Genomic DNA, 20,341 nt, shown 5'->3' with positions numbered 1-20,341 from the left:
GTCTATTAGCATCAGTAGGAATAGTATGAGAAAAAGTAGCTTATTGACTGTGGCTGTTTTCATCCTTATGCTCATCATCACGCTCACTACTAGAATTTTCATTATCAAGATGTTTATCGATTTTTAAAAGTTGAACCTCTTGTTTTAAATCAAGGTTATCATGTTTTATATTTTTCAAGTCATTTTTAGTTCAATGATTTCTTTCTTAATATTAGCAATTTCATGTTGTAAATCAGTAATAGTTATTTCCTTAGATTTCTTTTCATTAAATCTTTCCAAAGTTTCATCAAGGCTTATTTTTATTTTATTCTTTTATCATTTTCTTCTTTTACCATGGTCTTTTTTTAGCTTTTTAAGATACTCTTCTTTTAGTTCAGGGTTATCAATTTAGCTTATCAAATTTATTAGCAAGTTTTCTTGTTCTTCTCCTTTGGTTAAAACATTTATTGTTTTGTGATCTTTTATTAAAACATTTATCATTTTACAACAAGAATCTCGACAATCAATTTTAATATTAGGAGAATCAAAAGATTATCTATTAGAGTGATAGTTAGAATCACTTGAGGTTAAAACATCATTATCAAATGAATCAAAAGATCATGATTCAAGGATCCAAATCAAATCTTCTTTACTACTGTCATCAAATTTTAAAATATTAAGTTTATTTTTCAATTTACCATGTTTCTACAATTGAAGCACTTTCCAAATTTTTGTTTATCATGTTTATTGTAAACATTTTTCTTCTTAGCATAAAAATAATTAGGTTTAGTGTACCTTTTTATTTTTTTTTAATCTTTTGTATTTGTAGTCTTTATAGATGTTATCATGTTTCTTTTTCCCTTTTTACCTAGAAGGGGCAATTAGGGGGTAAACCGAATTGTTCACAAAAATTACCCATTTTGTATTTTTTTTTTTTACTCTTTTTCAATTGTTGTCTTTACATCTTTTGATCATTACACATGTTAAGACCAAGTTTTTTAATAGTGCTAAAAATATTACCATAGATTAAGTTTTCATATTTAATTGTACCAAATTTATCAGTTAATTCTTCTTTTATCGTATGAGCAAAAAGATAAGGCAGACTAGCAATAAACTTCTCTTTATAATAAGGTTTCAGACAGTCTTTACAAAGCATTACCTTGGAAACAAAAACATCTTGGTACCATCTATAATCAAACATAGTAAGGTATCATAAATTATTCAAATAATCACTAATACAAGAAGTAATGTTGGAAGGGGTACCAATAAAATGTTTAATAATAGTATAAATCAAAGTATTAACTCCATCAAGAATGCCTCGGCCAATTCTTTCATCAAAAATAGGCATTCCATCATTATCCTTTTTTACAGAATTTTTGAGAGATTCTCTAGAATCTTTAGTCAAGTATTTATCCCACCAATGATGAAGAGTTCCATAAAAACTAGTAGTGAGAAGTTCAACAATTTCACCATGATCAAGGTTATGATTGGTAACATAATCATTAGTGTTAGGACATATGTGATTCATGTTAGGAATATATGTCAACATTTTATGTAATTGGCTAATCTTTTGACAAAACGCACTTTACTTGTATTTGGGTAGATCTAGGATGTGTTTAATGCTTCAAGAAATAAGGTTTTAAGTTCAAGTGTTAAAGCCATGCAAGTCTATCCAAGAATCAAGTGAAGAAGTGTTGTTTATTAAAACTTGACAACTAGCTTGACAGCTAGTATCTATCGAGTTTAAAAGAGTTGTTTCAGCCCGAGGCTCGACAGCTGCTCAACAGATAGGGTATCCGTCGAGATTTATGAAGTTTAGTTTTTTAGAGCTAATTTTCATCCAATCCATGAATGTATGTTTGGGCTTTCTTTTCTCACATCCCTAAACATATATAAGGATTATTTTAAGAGCCGTCACAGGTTGCATAGTTGCACAAGAGCACAATTCCACAAGTGTGAAAAAAAGTGTGACCAGAAACCTAGTTTGCCCTAGTTCTTCTTTTCTTTAAGAAGCTGCTGTGTTTGTACACCATAGGGTTTTGTGACCAAGCAATTTCATGATCTTCATCGTGTGATGAACAGAAGAACTTTGCAACCAACATTCTTCTCAAGTTGGTGATCAAGTCGGATACTAAGACTTTGCATCAGATTAGTTAGTCACGTACTAGGAGCCGTGCAATACAAGGAGAGATTGTCACAGCAGAACAAGTCCAATTAGGTATTGGGGTAAGGGTTCAACTGTAGATTGGTATAAGGTACTGAGATTTTTTTTACTTGTAATTGCTTGTTGTGATAATAGTGAATTCTCGGGAATGGTGACCTTCAAATTACCCCATGGGGTTTTTGCTTCGGAGGTTTTCCCCATTTGTAAACAAATCACCGTGTTAATTTATTTTCCGCTGCATATTTATTTAGTTGGTGATTTGTTTGTGCTGCCACGTACATTGCATGTTAAATTGATTAATTAATTAAACTTAGCTAATTAATCAACTAATCCATCACAAGGAGTCAATGCGTTTTTGGCCTATCAATTAGCAACCATAGACATATGATTCATTTTGTTGAGAACTTCTTGTTCAGATAAACCATCAATATTCCACTCATAGAATTTATCAACAGAAACAAAAAATTGGGTTTGAAAAAATCTTTCTTCAAATTGCATATTAGGAGGAGTAGGTTTTGAATACCAGTTTTTTTTGTAAAGGTCATGGTATTAGGTTTACCAACAAACCTTTTTACTTTAGGCATGTCAAGAACAAGTTAACTAACACTTTTAGATTTTTTAATATCAATGGGATATATATATATATATATATATATATATATATCCCACAGAAGCATTGCATTTGTTGTTATTACGTTCCTGTTAAGCCATGTTAGTGGCCACATTATCCACTTATTTTCTACCTCTTCTTTTCTCACTTTTATTCTCCCTATTCTAAAAATTAAAAATAAATAAAAACTCTTATTCTCCCTATCCGTCTACATTTACTGTTACACTTCCTCCAACATTTTCCCATCCTTACTCCATCATTTTCTTTCTTATATGACTCTTCTTCTCCCCATTTTATTTTCTATAAATCTGATATCATTTCTCTCATTCAATCCATACTTTTCCAACAACAAAATGTGAGTACTCTCTCTCTCTCTCTCTCTCTCTCTCTCTCTCTCCCTCTCGATAGATTTTTGTTTTTTATTATAACTCTTATTGTAGACACTCGATTTTGCACCCATGATTTAATCAAGGAAGATGACTGAAGTGATCATCCATGTACCCAAAAAAATCATTCTTGCATTACATGCATCATTTTATTCTTGCATCGCATGCATCAATTTGTTCTAGCATTGCATGCATCAGTCTATTCATTGCATATCATAACAATGATCTTGAGATTCTAGTGGTCGCAACGGTGTGTTCGGTTTCTAAATTGAACCATAGGATCAAAAAATATCGCATGATCAAGTTTACACGGTCCATATGCATTGTGTCTAGGACTAGTCGACCACACACGATTAATTTAAGTTAATTCTAATTGGTCAAACAATTAAAATTAATTAAATAATTTTGTGATTGGTTGATAATTAGTGTTTAAAGTAGGGTTTCATGCATAGGAATAAAAGGGATGATTGGATAACAATAAAATTGTGGATAATCTAAACTATATCAAGATTTATTTTAAGGGATTTATTTACAAGATAATTATTCTTAAAAAGCCTGAATTATCTAGAAAAGAGATTAAAAAATCATGGACGGAGGATGAAAACATGTCTAGATACAAGGACCGGTCAAAAAAACCTAGAAGGAGAGTCCAAATGGCACCCGAACACGAAAGTGCGTTCAGCGTCTAAGAGCCAATTCGGCACTTTTGGAGTGCCGAATTGCCCCTTTTAGGGCTTTGGCCCAATAACCTTCGGGTGACGATAAGGCACACCCTTTTCGCAAAAGGATGAGTCTGGATTCACATCCTAATCGTCCGTGCCTATTTTTCAGAGATTTCTAGCCTCTATAAATAGAGTCTAGGTCTCATAATTTAGCACCTTTTTTTACACTCTGAAAGGCATACGTTTTGAGACTCTCAAATTGCTGATATGCTGATCCTCTCTAAGATTTGCTACAAGAATTAGGGTTTTTAGGTTTCAAAGATAACTGAATAAGTTTCTTTGAACCCTAAAACATCCTCTCAAGTAGAAGAGTGCTTATGCAAGAGGTTGTTTTCTAACGCTTTTGTTTTTGTGTTTCTCTTAATCATGATGATGCATGTTTCATTATTCATATTCTGACTTGTTAATTTAGATTGTGAAAATATGCTCTTGATTCTTTTATTATTACTATAATCTGTTTCTTAGTTTTAAAGATCTGAATGTACTTAACTCTTTTTCTTCAAAATAAAACGGATCTACATCTTCATTAGATGTAGATCTGACTTTTTCTTTAAAATAAAACAGATCTACATCTTCCTTAGATGTAGATTTGAATTTTTCTTCAAAATAAAACAGATCTACATCTTCCTTAGATGTAGATCTGAATTTTTCTTAAAACAAAAAACAGATTTTGTATCTTCTTTAGATACAGATCTGTTTTTTTTTTTAGTGCATGCAGATTTTTAAAATAAAGAAAGAGATCATGTATTGTTGTTTGTTTTGTTTGAGTCATTTAGCATAAGATTATTTTATGAATGAGATCCTCTCCATAAAAATATCTTTGTCAAACACAAAAAACAGATTTGATTTTTCTGTTATAAAAAAAAAAAATAAATAAATAAACTATTTTTTTTATCATCATAAAACAGATCTGATTTTTCTGTTATAAAAAACCATCTTTTACATACTACAAAACAGATCTGATATTTTTCAAATCAAAATTCATTTTTTTACCAACTAAAACAGATCTGATTCTTTCCAAAATGAGAAATTTCATTCATAAAGTAGACTTATGTAACTATGTTTTTTTCACATGTTCAACATATTATTCATAACATGCAAAAAATGGTACATTGGTTACAAGAGTCTAGAAGACCGAACTCTGTCTGGGCGGAATGGGTGCCTAACACCTTCCCATTTCGTAACCTAGCCTCCGGACTTAGGTTTTTGACTAAGTAGATCTAGTCTTGTCTTTATTTATTTTGGGTAGATTGTAACTAGGACAAAAAAACATGTATATTTGGTAGGTTGTAACTAGGACCCAAAGTCATGTAAAGTTCAAATTTTCAAATCTGTATTTTTTATTCTATCAATGAAACGAAGCAATTCAGTCATGTATTTGTATATTAGTTTTTCTTATTTTTTGTACGTAAAAAATAAGTGACGGTTCCACACCACTTACCCAAAAAGAGAGGTGCCTTAGGAGCACTCTTGTCGAGGTCTCTCACACTTATTAAGGGTGATGGTTTTTTTTTATATAATAATATTTGTTTGTGATTGTGTTTTTTAAATTTCCCATTACAAAGTCTTCTCTTTCCCTTTTATTGCTTTGGTTGAATTTTGGTTTGAAGTAATGCTTAGTTTTTTTTTTTTTTTAAAAGGAATTTGAGTTTATATCAAAACACAATCTACATGGCTATGAATTTGAATATGCCTACCAAATTTTTGTTTAATAAATTATTATAAAGTCTATATTTTATTCCTTTGGTTTTATTTTAATTTTGGTTAAGATGACATTGTAATTTTGTGATGAATTTTTTATTATTACGATAATCTCCTTTTTCCTTAAGAGGTGAGAAATTTGAATAATAAATTTGAAACTTATAAAGTTTAGTTGTATATTAGACAAATATAATACACTACAACAAAAGTTAGAAGAATATGGTTCACCTTAAAAAAAATATTAATCAAATAATATGATATATTTGTAAAGATGAAAAGATAAAAAATACTTATAGAAATCTTTTTTTTTTTTAAATAGATAATAGTTGAAGTAATTGTTACTTTTTATATACTTCACCCCATTACATAATATTTATATATTTCTACGCATCACGTGAGTCTGCGGCTAGTAGCTTATAATCATTGGTTACTAAAAACACAAATATCCAACGGCTAGATTATCCATTATTGCCCAACAACTATTTTTCTCATAATTGCTAAACGGCTATTTTATCCTTTATTGGCCAACATAAATTCTCAAGGTTAGAAAATAAAGATAATAAAAGTATTTGAAACACACACCCACAGCAACAGAGAGAGAGAACATGAAGAAAAAGGCTTTGAGACTTCTTTTTGTTGTTAAAATGCTGTTTTTTTCTTCCACTACAATCATGCAGAAATCCCAAAATTGTAATAAAGAATCTGAGCGTTTTAGGGCTTGTTTGATAAGAGTATTTAAATATAATTTTTTGTTTTGCCATGCATAAAATGGTGGGTCCCTCTCTTGAATTTATTGTTTGGCTAATATTTTCTAAATACAGTTTTCAAAAAACTGTATCCTATTTTCCTGATTTAGAATAGGATTTTGAAAACGGCTAAGGGCTTGTTTGGTAAAAGTATTTAGATATAGTTTTTTGTTTTGCAATCCATAAAATGGTGGGTCCCTCTCTTGAATTTATTGTTTGCCTAATATTTTCTAGATATAGTTTTCAAAAAATTGTATTCTATTTTCCTAATTTAGAACAGGATTTTGAAAATGGCTAAATGGGTGTTTTCCAGATACAAAAAATGTTTTTAATGGCATAGTTGTAAATAAATCGAAAATAGTGGACCCCACATATTTGTCCAAACTCTTTTATCTGTTAAATTAAGAAGCTTATCTTTATCACAAAAAGAATTTACACACTTCAAATTTGAAACTTATCATCAAAAAAAAAAAAAAATGATGAGCTCTATTCCCTTATCATTATCCAAAAGGGGGGGAAAAAATCTATAAATTCTACATGTTACTTTTTGTAAAAAAAATTTTAAATCTCAAATATAAAAATGGTCTTCCAAACAATTATTTTTTGTTTTTAGTACTTTCTAAATTGATCTTAAAAATGGGAGTTAAACACATAAAATATAAAAATTATTATCTGAAAACTAGTTTCAAACTCAGTTTTTTGAAAATTGTTTTTAAACTGTTTTGAAAACAAAAACAAAAATCTTCCTACCAATCAAGCCCTTAAATTTTTTTTAAATGCAAGTATAGAATCGTGGAAGACTGCAAAAGAAAATAAAGTGCAAAAGTCTCAACAGAGTTATCACAAAAATCATTGTTGGCATATCTCAGCTTAAACCGAAATATTGTAATCAAATTACATGTTACATTGGTTCCAAAACTTAGAATATTAACCTTGTAGCAAAGGTAAAATTGCCACTCTCTTGATGGGATAGGAGGGAGTCCTAGAACACTCCTAGAAACAAATAATCCACATAACGAAACAAATAAACAAATGAAATAATTCAAAGAACAATTAGAATCCACAAAATCAAAAAGAAAATTGTAGGGGCATTGGGCCTAGTAATTTACCAAGGATGGCCCAACGAAGTCTTTTGGGCTAGAAACCCAAATCCGAAGACATCAAAATGATCTTGGAGTATCTGAATGTATCTCATAAAGAAATGCCAAGTAAAGATATGATAAACGAATGACCAATTACGTCCGAGGAGTAGATTTGTCCTCGGATTGTTAAGCCGAGGACATAGGAAGAGAGGTTTAGTGTCCCCGGGCTATGTTATAAAGAATCCTATGACTACGGGAATACACAATACACGTGGAGGACAATAGAAAGAGCGGTGAAATATCTGAGGTAAAGCTGCTACCACCGCCCATACATTAAAAGCTCTGTAATTGATATACTGACTGCATAGATGGAAAGATGGGACCTGAGCATGAGGTTTGGAACTTGGTCCCTGACCCCAGCGGACTTTAGGGAAAAATTGATGGGACAAGTATCCTAAACCAGCATTGCAACCATGAGGTGGAAGATGATGAAGACAAGAAGAGGAAGTATAAATAAAGGGGAAGACCTACGAAGAGGGCCAATAGTATATGATAATCAATAATTGTATCCAACCTTAGGAAATACTATTATAAACTATCATCGGATTGTGTCCGAGGAGGAACTTTCAGTCTTACTCTTGCAAATAACTCTTTATTTTGTGTCATTGGGCCCAAAGCCCGTTCTTTTCCTTGTTATCTAAACCATCCTTGAAATCTAGATTACAAACCCATCCTCTACAAATTTATTGTAAAAAAGGTTTTTCAAGCCCATTTCCTTCCAGTCGTAGATTGGAAATTTGAATTGTGTCCTTACAAAAATCATAAACAAAACCCCATTCAACCAAGAAACTAAGATAGTAGAAGACCTTTGGCATGATTCTTCAACTGGCAGTATATGCTTGATTGGGAAAAAAAAATTACAAACATATTACTTGACATATATGTAATGTATTTCATGATATTGTAGTTTGCATTCATCAATTATCATTCTGATACAATTGCAATATACATATTATGCTAATTATCCACATCTAAAATTCTTAACCAAAAGTACATCTTTAAAAAGCATAGGCATGTCCTTACTAGTAGGAGAGAAGCGAATGATACTGCAAAACCTTGGTAAGAAAGGCTATTTTGATGGAAGCTGCTAGGCCTTCCTTCTGTGAGTGGGAGAAACCGAGGAGGAAGGCGTAGGGAGTTGGAACGATTTGCAACACTAGTAAATGGTAACCACCATGCGAGTTTGTAATTCAAATAGCGATACTAATGTTTAGCAACTTCCTCTAATATCTACATACAAGTTAGACAGTAATTTGTGTTCAAGTAGAACGCAATCTTATTTGAATTTTAAATGATGATGCCGAAAAAATCACCAGTAAGCTGCAAGCACTCCCCAAACCGAAGCAACACCTGCAACAAAAAAATAGAAGACCTAACAGAGAGCACCGGTGCGGTGCCGGCCAAAAACCCTCCGAAAGTCAAGTTAGAGTCTTTTTTACAACCCTAGAATGCTAGAGTCGAGATAATTATGCGTACCTTGTTTTGTGAGGGTTTTGGGGTATTTATAGTAGCGTAGAGCCTAAATTCACGCCTTGGTCAAGAAGTTCTTTCCTTCTAGGAGAGTGACTCGTGGATTTTGCGTATCTCTTAGAATTCTTTTCCATATAGGAGTCTTTTATTACGATCAAACGTGTAACGCAAGAACATCTTGTGTTCACGCTTGTGTGGAGATAAAGCAAAGCTATATCAAACATATCGCATGATGTATGTTGATTTGAATTAGGAGTCTATGACACCTAATTAATGCCCGACGGATATCTAATGCCGACACCGTCCAATATGTGTCCTTGTAATATCAATCTGTCGTCTAACCTCATGTCGACATCACTCTATCGTGCTTTGTGAAGAGAGATCCGTCTTTTACTTTTATCCTCTTTAGTTGCCCCCTCACTCCTTGAATCCGTTGCTTCAGACTGGACGGACTCATGGAGTGGCAGTCTTCATTATGGCCATCTATTGAAACTTGACGGGCTAAGCTTATTGATGATGAAAGACACGTGGGATTTATTTATGATGAAGGACACGTGGCCTTCGTTGATTAGCTATTCCCTCGAAGCGAGGCATCCCTTCTTATTATGTGCCCTTCGTTCTATAAAAGCCTACCTTTTCTTCCTTCATTCACACCTTCTCATAAAAAATTTGCAATCAGAGCGCCTCCGTCATTTATATCGCGCGTTCGTACCGTCCTACTACTTCATCCGTCATATAGTACTGTTCGACCTCAATCCGGTATGTGCTCTAAATCCTCTTTATTATTATTATTATTATTATTATTATTATTATTATTATTATTATTATTGCACTTTCTGTAAATCCGTCAATGTCTTAGGTTTTACCGTCATATATGTAGGTCATGTCTAGTGCGTCAAATAACCAATCGTTTGTCCACGACGAAGCGGGCTACGATGAGGGATTCCCGTCAGGTCAAAGAGATCCTGACACTTCAAGTTAAGAAAGGAATCCGTCCTCTACCTCTTCTTCAAGAGATCCCTATGGACGGTGTCGATCCACCAGTTCAATCGGTGATCGGTCCGGACGGTCTTAGGGAGTTTGTCATGCTACCCCTATGGACGGTCAACGATTTTAGGTCCACAATCACAGAATCCCATTTCAAAACACTTAAGGCCAAGTATCAAATTCCTAACAACGTCCGTCTCCGTCTCCCCCACAAATCATTTGATTTTGTTTCTAAGTTAGTCTAACCGTCTTTTTGTAGCTCAGGACCATCCACAAGTTACTTTAGAGGAGTGGAGCTTCCTGGAGAGGATTTTCAACAAGACGAAGCTTGAAGAGAGGACGTGGGCACAACTAGTCACCCTCGACACACTCCAATGGTATTGTGACGGCCCCGAACCCACTTCTGCCGCCGTCGTTACGACAGCAGAGTTCGCAAACGTAAGCCCGTCATAAACACTTCCATCTATTTTACTCATGCTTTTCTAACACTGCATATCCGTCTTTGATTTGCAGAAATGGACGCTGCCAAGAGAAGAGCCTTCATCAAGCAACAAGCAGCGAAGAAGAAGCAAGAGGTCAGTCAAGCTAAGGGGACGGTTCCATCCGTTCCGTTAAAACGGAATCAACCAGAGAAGATAGACCGTCTGCCACAGAAGCAGAAGACCACCCTAGAGCCCGTCGTAGCGCTGGAGGCTGAGACCAAGAAGACCGTCAAGCGTGGAAAGGGTAAAGGTTTAATGAAAGGTCCAGTTCATATTGGTGAGAAACCACCCGTTCTCCTTCGAGAAGACTCTGGATATGCCCTGAAAAAACTCTCGTCCATCATGACGGCTGATGATTATGAGGACCTTGGCAACCATGCTACGGAGGCGATGGGAGAGACGGGCATCTTCACTATTGCATAGGTACTTTTTAACCCGTCCTCAAGCTTGAAATCGTCCTTTATAATCCGTCGTTTACATAGTGTTGTATTTTGCCATGCTAATGATGAAGGGGCTGAGGGGCTGATGGGCCGTTGTCTTAATCATGAGACAACTATGGATCGTCTTAGGAAGAAGAATAAGGCAATGGAGGACGAGCTCCACGATCTAAAGACCTGGAAGATCAACATGGAGAGAAAGCTCAAATGCTCGGAGCAGGTTAGAGGTGAGCTGGAGAAGCATACTGAGCAGTTAACTCAAATCCTACAAGACAAGGAAAAGGAGCTGACGAACGCCAAGACTCAACTCCGTGATGCAAAAGAAGTGGCGATCCAGGAGTATCGCGACTCCGACCTTCTTTTGGCAAAGCTTAGGAGCTCCTTTGCTGACAGATTCGACGACGCCCTCCGTCAGGTCAAGGCTTCGTATCCCGATCTGGACATGTCCCATGTCTCCATCGATGCTCAAGGGCAAACATTAGCTCAATCCGTCCATTCAGAGAGTACAGATGATGTGTTTGCCGTCATTGCTCCTGCTGAAGAAGGCCAAACTCTTCTCCCAGATCAACCCGTCGACGACCAAAAAATTGAAAGTACTTCCCCAAAGCATCAGTAGCAGTTTTTTTTTTTATATCACGGTCAAAACTTTAACCGTTGTAATTTATTTTGTTGAACCGTCGTATTTTAATTGTGAACATTTTCTTCTTATGAGATTTAACTAGCTTATTCGCTTGCCTTTTATCCGTCGTATATTTTTAATTTATTGCTTCATATAATAGTCTAATCATGTCGTAGGGGTCCGTCCTATTGTGAGTTGTATTTGATGAAGACATCTTTCATTTATGATGTTAGTCCGTCTCACAATTTGACTTGTATGTTTCTCCCTTTAGAGGTTGTTCCGTCCATTTTTTGGACCGTCCACTATGTGGAAAAATATAATAATCCTTGTAGGATGATCCGTCCACTGTGTGGACAATTCTCATCCACTTTGGATGATCCATCCACAATGTGGATGTAGTCGATATCCGTCCACTTTTGTGGACTTAGTAGAGATCCGTCCATTATGTGGACGATTAATTTTTATCCATTTTGGATGGTCCGTCCACTATGTGGACTTAGTAGATTTTTATCCATTTTGGATGATCCGTCCACTATGTAGACTTAGTATAGGTCCGTCCACTATGTGGACTTAGTATGGATTCGTCCACTTTGTGGGCGTAGTAGATTTTTATCCATTTTGGATTATCCGTCCACTATGTGGACTTAGTCGAGGTTCGTCCACTATGTGAACTTAGTATGGATTCGTCCACTTTGTGGGCGTAGTAGATTTTTATCCATTTTGAATTATCCGTCCACTGTGTGGACTTAGTAGATTTTGAGCACAGTACATTTCATACGTTCTAAATAAAAACTCTTCTCATTATGACATACCGATATACTATATTGTTCATGGAAAATAAAAACTTTGGCTTTAATAAGTAAAAACTATGACTGTTTTTTAAAAATAAACTGGAAACGATGAGGTAGATGTTGTCTATGCTCTTTGACTATTGGTAGTATTTCTTCAGGTGCTCTGTATTGCATGGATGGCTCAATTTTCTTCCATCTAACGTCTCCAAGTAGTACGTTCCCTTCCTATGCCATGAAATGATTTTGTATGGTCCTTCCCAGTTAGGACCCAATTTTCCTTGGGAGGCATCCTTTGTAGCGCCGAGTACTTTTCGTAAGACCAGATCTCCCACCTAGAAATCCCTGTGCTTAACCTTGGAGTTGTAATGTTTTGCCATCATGTCTTGGTATTACGCTAGTCTTTGTGCGGCTGCTGCCCTAACTTCGTCTACAAGGTCGAGTTGTAAACGCAAAGCTTCGTCATTCTTGCTCTCATCATAGCTTTCCACACGGTAGCTTTTTAATCCTACATCTGCCGGTATGAGGGCCTCTGTACTGTACGCCAATCGAAACGGTGTCTCTCCTGTCGGTGTTCTCACCGTTGTCCTGTATGCCCATAAAACACTTGGCAATTCGTCCGGCCATATGCCCTTTGCCCCCTCGAGCCAGGTCTTGATAATCTTCAACAAGGACCGGTTCGTGACTTCAACTTATTCGTTGGCCTGCAGGTGGGCGGGCAATGAGTAGTGATTTTTTATTCCAAGTTGAGAACAAAAGTCTATGAATGTGTCATTGTCGAATTGTTTCCCGTTGTCTAAAACGAGCACCCTCGGAATTCCATATCTGCAAATAATACTTCTCCACACAAAACTACAGATGTTTTTCTCCGTGATAGTAGCCAAAGCCTCTGCTTCCACCCATTTGGTGAAGTAGTCAATACCAACCACCAAGAACTTCAGCTGCCTCACCGTTGTTGGAAATGGACCCATGTTGTCTAACCCCCATTGTGCAAACGGCCATGGAGCCGTCATAGGGGTAAGTTCTTCCGTTGGCTGCCTAATGAAATTTTCAAATCGTTGACACTTGTCGCAAGCTCTAACATATGTGTGGGCATCCTTTTGCATTGTTGGCTAGTAGTATCCTGCTCGGAGTAGCTTGTGCACTAGAGACCTTGATCCAGAATGGTTTCCACAAACTCCTTCATGGACCTCCCTCATCACGTAGTCTGCTTCTTCGCGGCCGAGGCATCTTAGATATGGTTGGGAGAATCCTCTTTTGTATAGGACGTCTTTGATTAGGACGAACCGGGCAGCCTTAACCTTCAACCTCCTTGCATCTTCTTTGTTATCGAGCAGCTTGCCTTCCTTGAGATAAGCCATAATTGGAGCCGTCCAACAATACTCACTGCTTACCTCTTGCATGCCAATGTCATCTAATAATGAAGAAAGCTGGACGAAGGACAATACCTGTTCAGGGATGATCATGGGTTCAGCCGAAGCTGCCTTTGCGAGTCGGTCCGCTTCTTGGTTCTCCTCCCTTGGGATTTGAATCATCGTGAATTGGAGATTATTCGTTCGACCCTTCACTTTCCCAAGGTACCTTTTCATCCTCTCGTTCTTGCAATCATAGCTCCCATTAATCTGACTGGCCACGATTTGAGAATCAGAGTAGACAACTGCCCTCTTAGCTCCTGCCACTATTGCAAGCTCCAGTCCCGCAACCAAGGCCTCGTATTCCGCTTCGTTGATAGTAGTGGTGAAGTCCAGACGAATCATGCATTGAATCTTGTCTCCTTCCGGGGTGTGGAGCACGATACCAGCACCTCCAGCGTGCTTATTGGAAGATCCGTCTGTATGAATTCTCCATATAGGTGTCTCTTCTGCCCCCTGCTCCTTTACGGTAGTAAATTTGGCAACGAAGTCTGCCAATATCTATCCCTTTACTGCCGTCTGTGGCTAATATTGGATATCGAATTCACTTAGCTCGATTGCCCATAGCGCCATCCGTCCAACAGCTTCGAGATTGCTCATTGCTTTCCGTAAAGGTTTATCTGTCAGGACATTTATGGTGTGTGCTTGAAAGTATGGCTTGAGCTTCCGAGCCGCGGTCACAAGAGCAAATGCAAGTTTTTCCATCTGAGGGTACCTCTCTTCTACTCCTCTTAGGGCCCGGCTTATAAAGGACACGGGCTTTTGTACCTTCTTTTCTTCTCTAATGAGAGCTGCACTGACCGCGGCTGAGGAGACGGTAAGGTACAGGAACAATTCTTCTCCCGGCATAGATAGGCTAAGCAATGGTGGAGCAGAGAGATATATCTTTAACTCTTCAAATGCCTTTTGGCATTCGTCCGCCCATTCGAATGATCTTTTCAATGTTCAGAAGAATGGGAGGCATTTGTCCGTCGCTCTTGATACGAACCTGTTCAAGGCTGCTATCTTCCCGGTCAAGCTTTGTACCTCATTTACTGTCCTTGGAGGAGTCAGTTCCATAATTGCCTTTACTTTCTCTGGGTTGACTTCAATGCCCCTCTAGGATACCATAAACCCCAAGAATTTTCCTGCAGTTACTCCGAACGCGCATTTGTTCGAGTTCAGCTTCATTTTGTATGCCCGAAGAGTATTGAAAGTCTCTTGGAGGTCCCTCAGGTGATCAAACACCTTTACGCTTTTTACCAACATATCATCCACGTAAACTTGCACGTTTCTGCCAATTTGGTGCGCGAACATCTTGTTCATCAACCTCTGATATGTGGCTCCCGCGTTTTTAAGCCTGAAAGGCATTACCTTGTAGCAGAAAAGCCCCTGACTCGTTACAAACGAGGTTTTCACCTGATCAGTCTTATCCAGTTTGATTTGGTTGTAGCCGGAGAAAGCATCCATGAAGCTCAAAAGTTCATGTCTTGCGGTGGAGTCTACCTGGGTGTCAGTGCGTGGGAATGGGTAACTGTCCTTAGGGCAGGCCTTATTCAGATCCGTGAAGTCGACACACATTCTCCACTTCCCGTTGGCCTTCTTGACCATCACTACGTTCGCCAACCAATCAAGGTAGTACTCCTCGCATATGAAGTCTGCTTCTTGTAGCTTCTGTACTTCTTCTGCTATGGCTCGATCTCGTTCAGGGGCGAACACTCGCTTCTTCTGTCAAACAGGAGGGAAAGAGGGTGACACGTTCAACCTGTGAACTATGACTGTTGGATCTATTCCCGGTATATCCTCGTGACTCCATGCAAAAACATCTTGGTTTTCTTTAAGGAATAATACGAGCGCTTGTCGGACTGTTTGGTTGACGAGGGTACCGATTCTGGTTATTCGGTCGGGCCTAGAATCATCCAGTTGTACTTCTTCCAACTCTTCCACTAGTTTTGCCACTGTTCTCTGTTCCTCGATGTTCATTGCTTGTAGGTGGTCATCCATTTCCATCATGGCGACGTAACATTCCTGTGCAGCCACCTGATTTCCCCGCAGTTCTCCAACTTCGTATTCGGTGGGAAATTTGATCATTAGATGGTAGGTAGAGGTGACAGCCTTCCATGCATTGAGGGTGGGCCGTCCAAGGATGGCGTTATACGCTGAAGAGCAATCAACCACGAGAAAAGAAACATCCTTGGTTATTTGCTGTGGGTAATCTCCCACCGTCATAGACAACGTGACGACACCTAAAGGATAGACCCTTGTTCCTCCGAAGCCAACAAGAGGTGCATTCGTTGGGACTAGTCGTTCTTTAGCAATCCCCATTTGCTGGAATGCGAGGTAATAAAGGATATCTGCTGAGCTTCCGTTGTCTACCAAAACTCGATGCATGTTGTAGTCCCCTGCCCGTATACTGGCCACGAGCGCGTCGTCGTGTGGGTGGTGAAGGCATCGCGCATCCTCTTCTGAAAACCCGATGCTGGGGCTATCCCGTCGTGTTTCTTTTAGTGAGGGACCTGTCGACTGGACGCTTTGAACCGTTCGCAAGTATGTCTTTCTGGCCTTTTTGGACGGCCCTGCAGAAGTAATGCCCCCTACAATCATCTGTATATCTCTTACAGGTGGTCTGGGACGCTCATTTTCCCGTCGGGGATTCTGTTCCTGGGGTTGATCCATTCTCTCCTTCCTCACGAACCTCTACAACCTTCCTTGCCTGATGAGGGCCTCAATTTGTTGCTTCAAGTCATAACAGTCCGTCGTATCGTGGCCATGATCGCCATGAAAACGGCAGTATCTATCTCTTGGTCTCTTGTTCGGATCTCCCTTCAGCTTGCGGGGAAACGTCAAGGTTCCTTCATCTTTGATCTGCATTAACACTTGGTCAATTGGGGCTGTGAGGGGGGGTAAAGTTTGTAAATCTTCCCGTAGGCGGTTTGGGTCGTCGATCTTCCCGTCGTTCTCTGGTCCTTGCCATTTTTCGTCCTTTGTCCGGTTGTGTATCTTCCTGTCTTTCCCTCTTTCTGGGCTTGTCCTCTCAAGCTAGCAAGGCATCCTCTGCGTTCATATACTTCGTCGCCCTGTAAAACACATCGGACATAGTCTTTGGGTCATTCTTGTACAGAGAAAACAAGAACTTACCCTTTCGTAGCCCGTTTGTGAATGCTACCACAAGTATCTTGTCATCTGCCTCGTCTATCGAGAGGGCTTCCTTGTTAAAGCGGGATATGTATGATCTTAATGTCTCGTCTTCTCGTTGCTTAATATTCAATAGACACGCAGTAGACTTCTTATGCCGGTGACTTCCGATAAAGTGTGATACGAACTGTGCGCCTAATTCCTTAAAAGTGCTGATGGAATTAGGTGTCAGCCTACTGTACCAGTCCCCCACAGGCCCTTTCAAATTGGTGAGAAAAGCCCTGCACATGATTTCGTCTGGTACACCCTAAAGATGCATTAGGGTTTTGAAAGATTCCAAGTGATCCAATGGGTCCTTGGATCCGTCGTAATTCTCCACGTGAGGCATGCGAAACTTTGGAGGAAGGGGGCATGAATTCACGAGCGCTGTGAAAGACGAATTTATTCTATGGACTAGGTCGTCCAAGTCAGTTGGCCTCCTGCCACTCCGATCTAGTCGAAGCGTTGCTACCCTCAGACCCTTCCGCGTTCCTTCCTTCCGGACTAGCACCTTCCTGGTCTTCCTCAGGTGCACTTTGGTGTGCATTCCTTTGTCACAGTTGCTCTTCTAAATCATGATTCTGCTTGGTGAGGCGCTCAACCGCCATTGCAAGCGTTTGGACTTGCCTCTCTAAAGCTGTGGCGTGCGGTTCGTCGCCTTGATTGTTGGTTGTTGCCATCGATCGAGTGAGTACCATGCAACTTTTTGTCTCAGGAATAGAGCAAAGGCTAAATAATATTCCCACAGACGGCGCCAACTGATGATGTCGAAAAAATCATCAGTAAGCTGCAAGCACTCCCCAAACCGAAGCAAAACCTGCAAAAAGAAAATAGAAGACCTAACAGAGAGCACCGGTGCGATGCCGGCCAAAAACCCTCCGAAGGTCAAGTTAGAGTCTTTTTTACAACCCTAGAATGCTAGAGTCGAGATAATTATGCGTACCTTACTTTGTGAGGGTTTTGGGGTATTTATAGTAGCGTAGGGCCTAAATTCATGACTTGGTCAAGAAGTTCTTTCCTTCTAGGAGAGTGACTCGTGGATTTTGCGTATCTCTTAGAATTCTTTTCCATATAGGAGTCTTTTATTACGATCAAACGTGTAACGCAAGAACATCATGTGTTCACGCTTGTGTGGAGATAAAGCAAAGCTATATCAAACATATCGCGTGATATATGTTGATTTGAATTAGGAGTCTATGACACCTAATTAATGCCCGACGGATATCTAATGCCGACACCGTCCAATATGTGTCCTTGTAATATCAATTCGTCGTCTAACCTCATGTCGACATCACTCCGTCGTGCTTTGTGAAGAGAGATCTGTCTTTTACTTTTATCCTCTTCATTAAACAAAACAAAAGGAAATGTGAGGGGAGTTTTTTTTTTTTTAATTAAAATAAAATTATAGAAACCAGGGGTTGTTTTGAAGACGTGGATTAGTGGAAGACTGATCCTTTTATTTTTTTTTTTAAATAACTGGGAGATTGATCCTATTTTGTAGGTAATGTTTTACTGAGAACCAGAAATGCATTTTTACCGGGTTGTCTTATTTTGCTTTTGCTTTAACTTAAGGTATAAGAGTATTTTTGAACCACCAAAATGTATATCCCAAATAGAGGAAGCATCTTAAATAGTAATTTAGATATAGATATATAAATATAAATATAAATATAGATAGATAAATTATCTTTTTCGATAACAATTAGATTCAATAGAATTTTATTTGAATTTAATTCAAGAACCTAATGTATTGTATCATAAAATTGCACCTAATTTTGACCCATTCCACAAATGAGTTCTACCTGTTTGAATTTTGCCTGACTCAAATGTTCACCTCACTACAAAAACACAAATTGGCATACTTCCAAAATGATTATCGCAAGATCTGCATTGTGAGTATCAAGTTGCCCTTTGCTTAGCCATTTGGGAGCTCAACTCTATAAAATGGAGTGAAATTTTGCATGTGACTGTACACTGTTTATTCCTTGTGTATACACTATCTTCTAGAAAACCAAGTGTTGATTCATCTAGCAATTTTGCGATTGTACTGCCTTTGTTTCTTGATTCTTCCCTCCCCTTGTGCTCGTAGGTCGAAGATATAGCTAACAAGGGGCCAAGGAGATCGAGTCCCAAACTTTCTAAGAAGGGGTATGAGGTCCTATGATCCTTTGAAATGTGGCCTTTGGTCAACGGAGGGGCAGAGTTGCTATGCTTGTTCTTGCCCTGGAAGTGGAGCTGGGAACTTTTATTTACATCCCTAGCAGTAGCATAGTAAGGAGTAGGACAATAATGCTCATACTTCTTACTTGGTAGAAAAAGAGATGTTCATCGTATTACTCCTTAAAGATCAGGGGCACCCAGTCCAAGACAGATTTCATATTTGTACGGTATACTCAGACCACACAATGATTAGCAGACTTTTAAACCTTTGGCTCCCTTAAATGTCCTAAGGGTCCTGAAGGTTGAGATATCATGGTGGCTGTGGCATTCATCCTTTCCCTTATGGGCACCACTCTCTTTGTTACTACATTCAGATGATGTTATTCTTTGGCTAGCATTTCTTGAGGATTGGGCTGAGCTGCATTGGAGGTGCCATACGAGAACAAGGAGGCGTTTGTATTGTAACATGTAGCATTCCATATACTACTGACAACTTCTCGCTTGGTTTGTAAGACAATATGGCAAAAACAATACGAAACACAAACATTACACAAGAGTTACTTTTATCATCATCTTAATACAACTTTATTGGTTCTAGTCTTTCTACTTTACCCTCCCCTAAGGGTCTCCAAAGAGGCCCGAGAGGGTATTCTCATGATACACCCATTCTCATAGCATGTGAGAGACCCACACATGTGAGACTTACATTTGTTGTTAGAAAAAGATCTCTGAGACCATCTCATAAGATTCATTTTCCTGCTCATACACTTCTATGGCCCCATTTTGAGGAGAGGTCGCATTTGCTACCCAACAAGACACGCCCAAAAATATGTACCTAGCCAACTAGCAAATTCCAATAATATGTCTTTTATTAAAAATAAAATAAAAAGCAGCCATTACAAGTAGCGGAGAGAGATTCAAATTCTTGTCTCCTCGTAGAGGAGATTGAGTAATGCTATTGAGATACAAGGCACTTGGCAAATTCCAATAATATAGGTAAATGGTTGGTATTAATGGACAAGTTCATGAGCATAATTCAGACAATTCATTCTCTTCCATTTAACAATTGTGAAAGATAAAACCAACTGCCACAAAGCATCAGAATCAGATGCCTGTTGTTGGATGATTACATGCACTTTTTCAAGTGCAAATGATCTAGTACTATCCAACACAAGCAGCTAGAATTACCCTGTTACATCAACTTAAAGGTGGCTGAGAAATACCGACCATAAATGGCTTGTCGTTTGCTGATAATAGATGAACATTTATGCACATCCTGATTATTTCCTGTACTCAGTTATTTTTCTTGATCAGCGTCTATTAAATGGAAGCTTAATGAAGTTCCCATTTATTATTTAAAAAGATACGTAAATGAAAAGAAAA

The sequence above is a fragment of the Castanea sativa genome, chromosome 4, assembly GCF_040712315.1.
Source record: "Castanea sativa cultivar Marrone di Chiusa Pesio chromosome 4, ASM4071231v1".
In the NCBI taxonomy this organism is placed as follows: domain Eukaryota; kingdom Viridiplantae; phylum Streptophyta; class Magnoliopsida; order Fagales; family Fagaceae; genus Castanea; species Castanea sativa.
Note: the sequence above shows the minus strand (reverse complement) of the source record.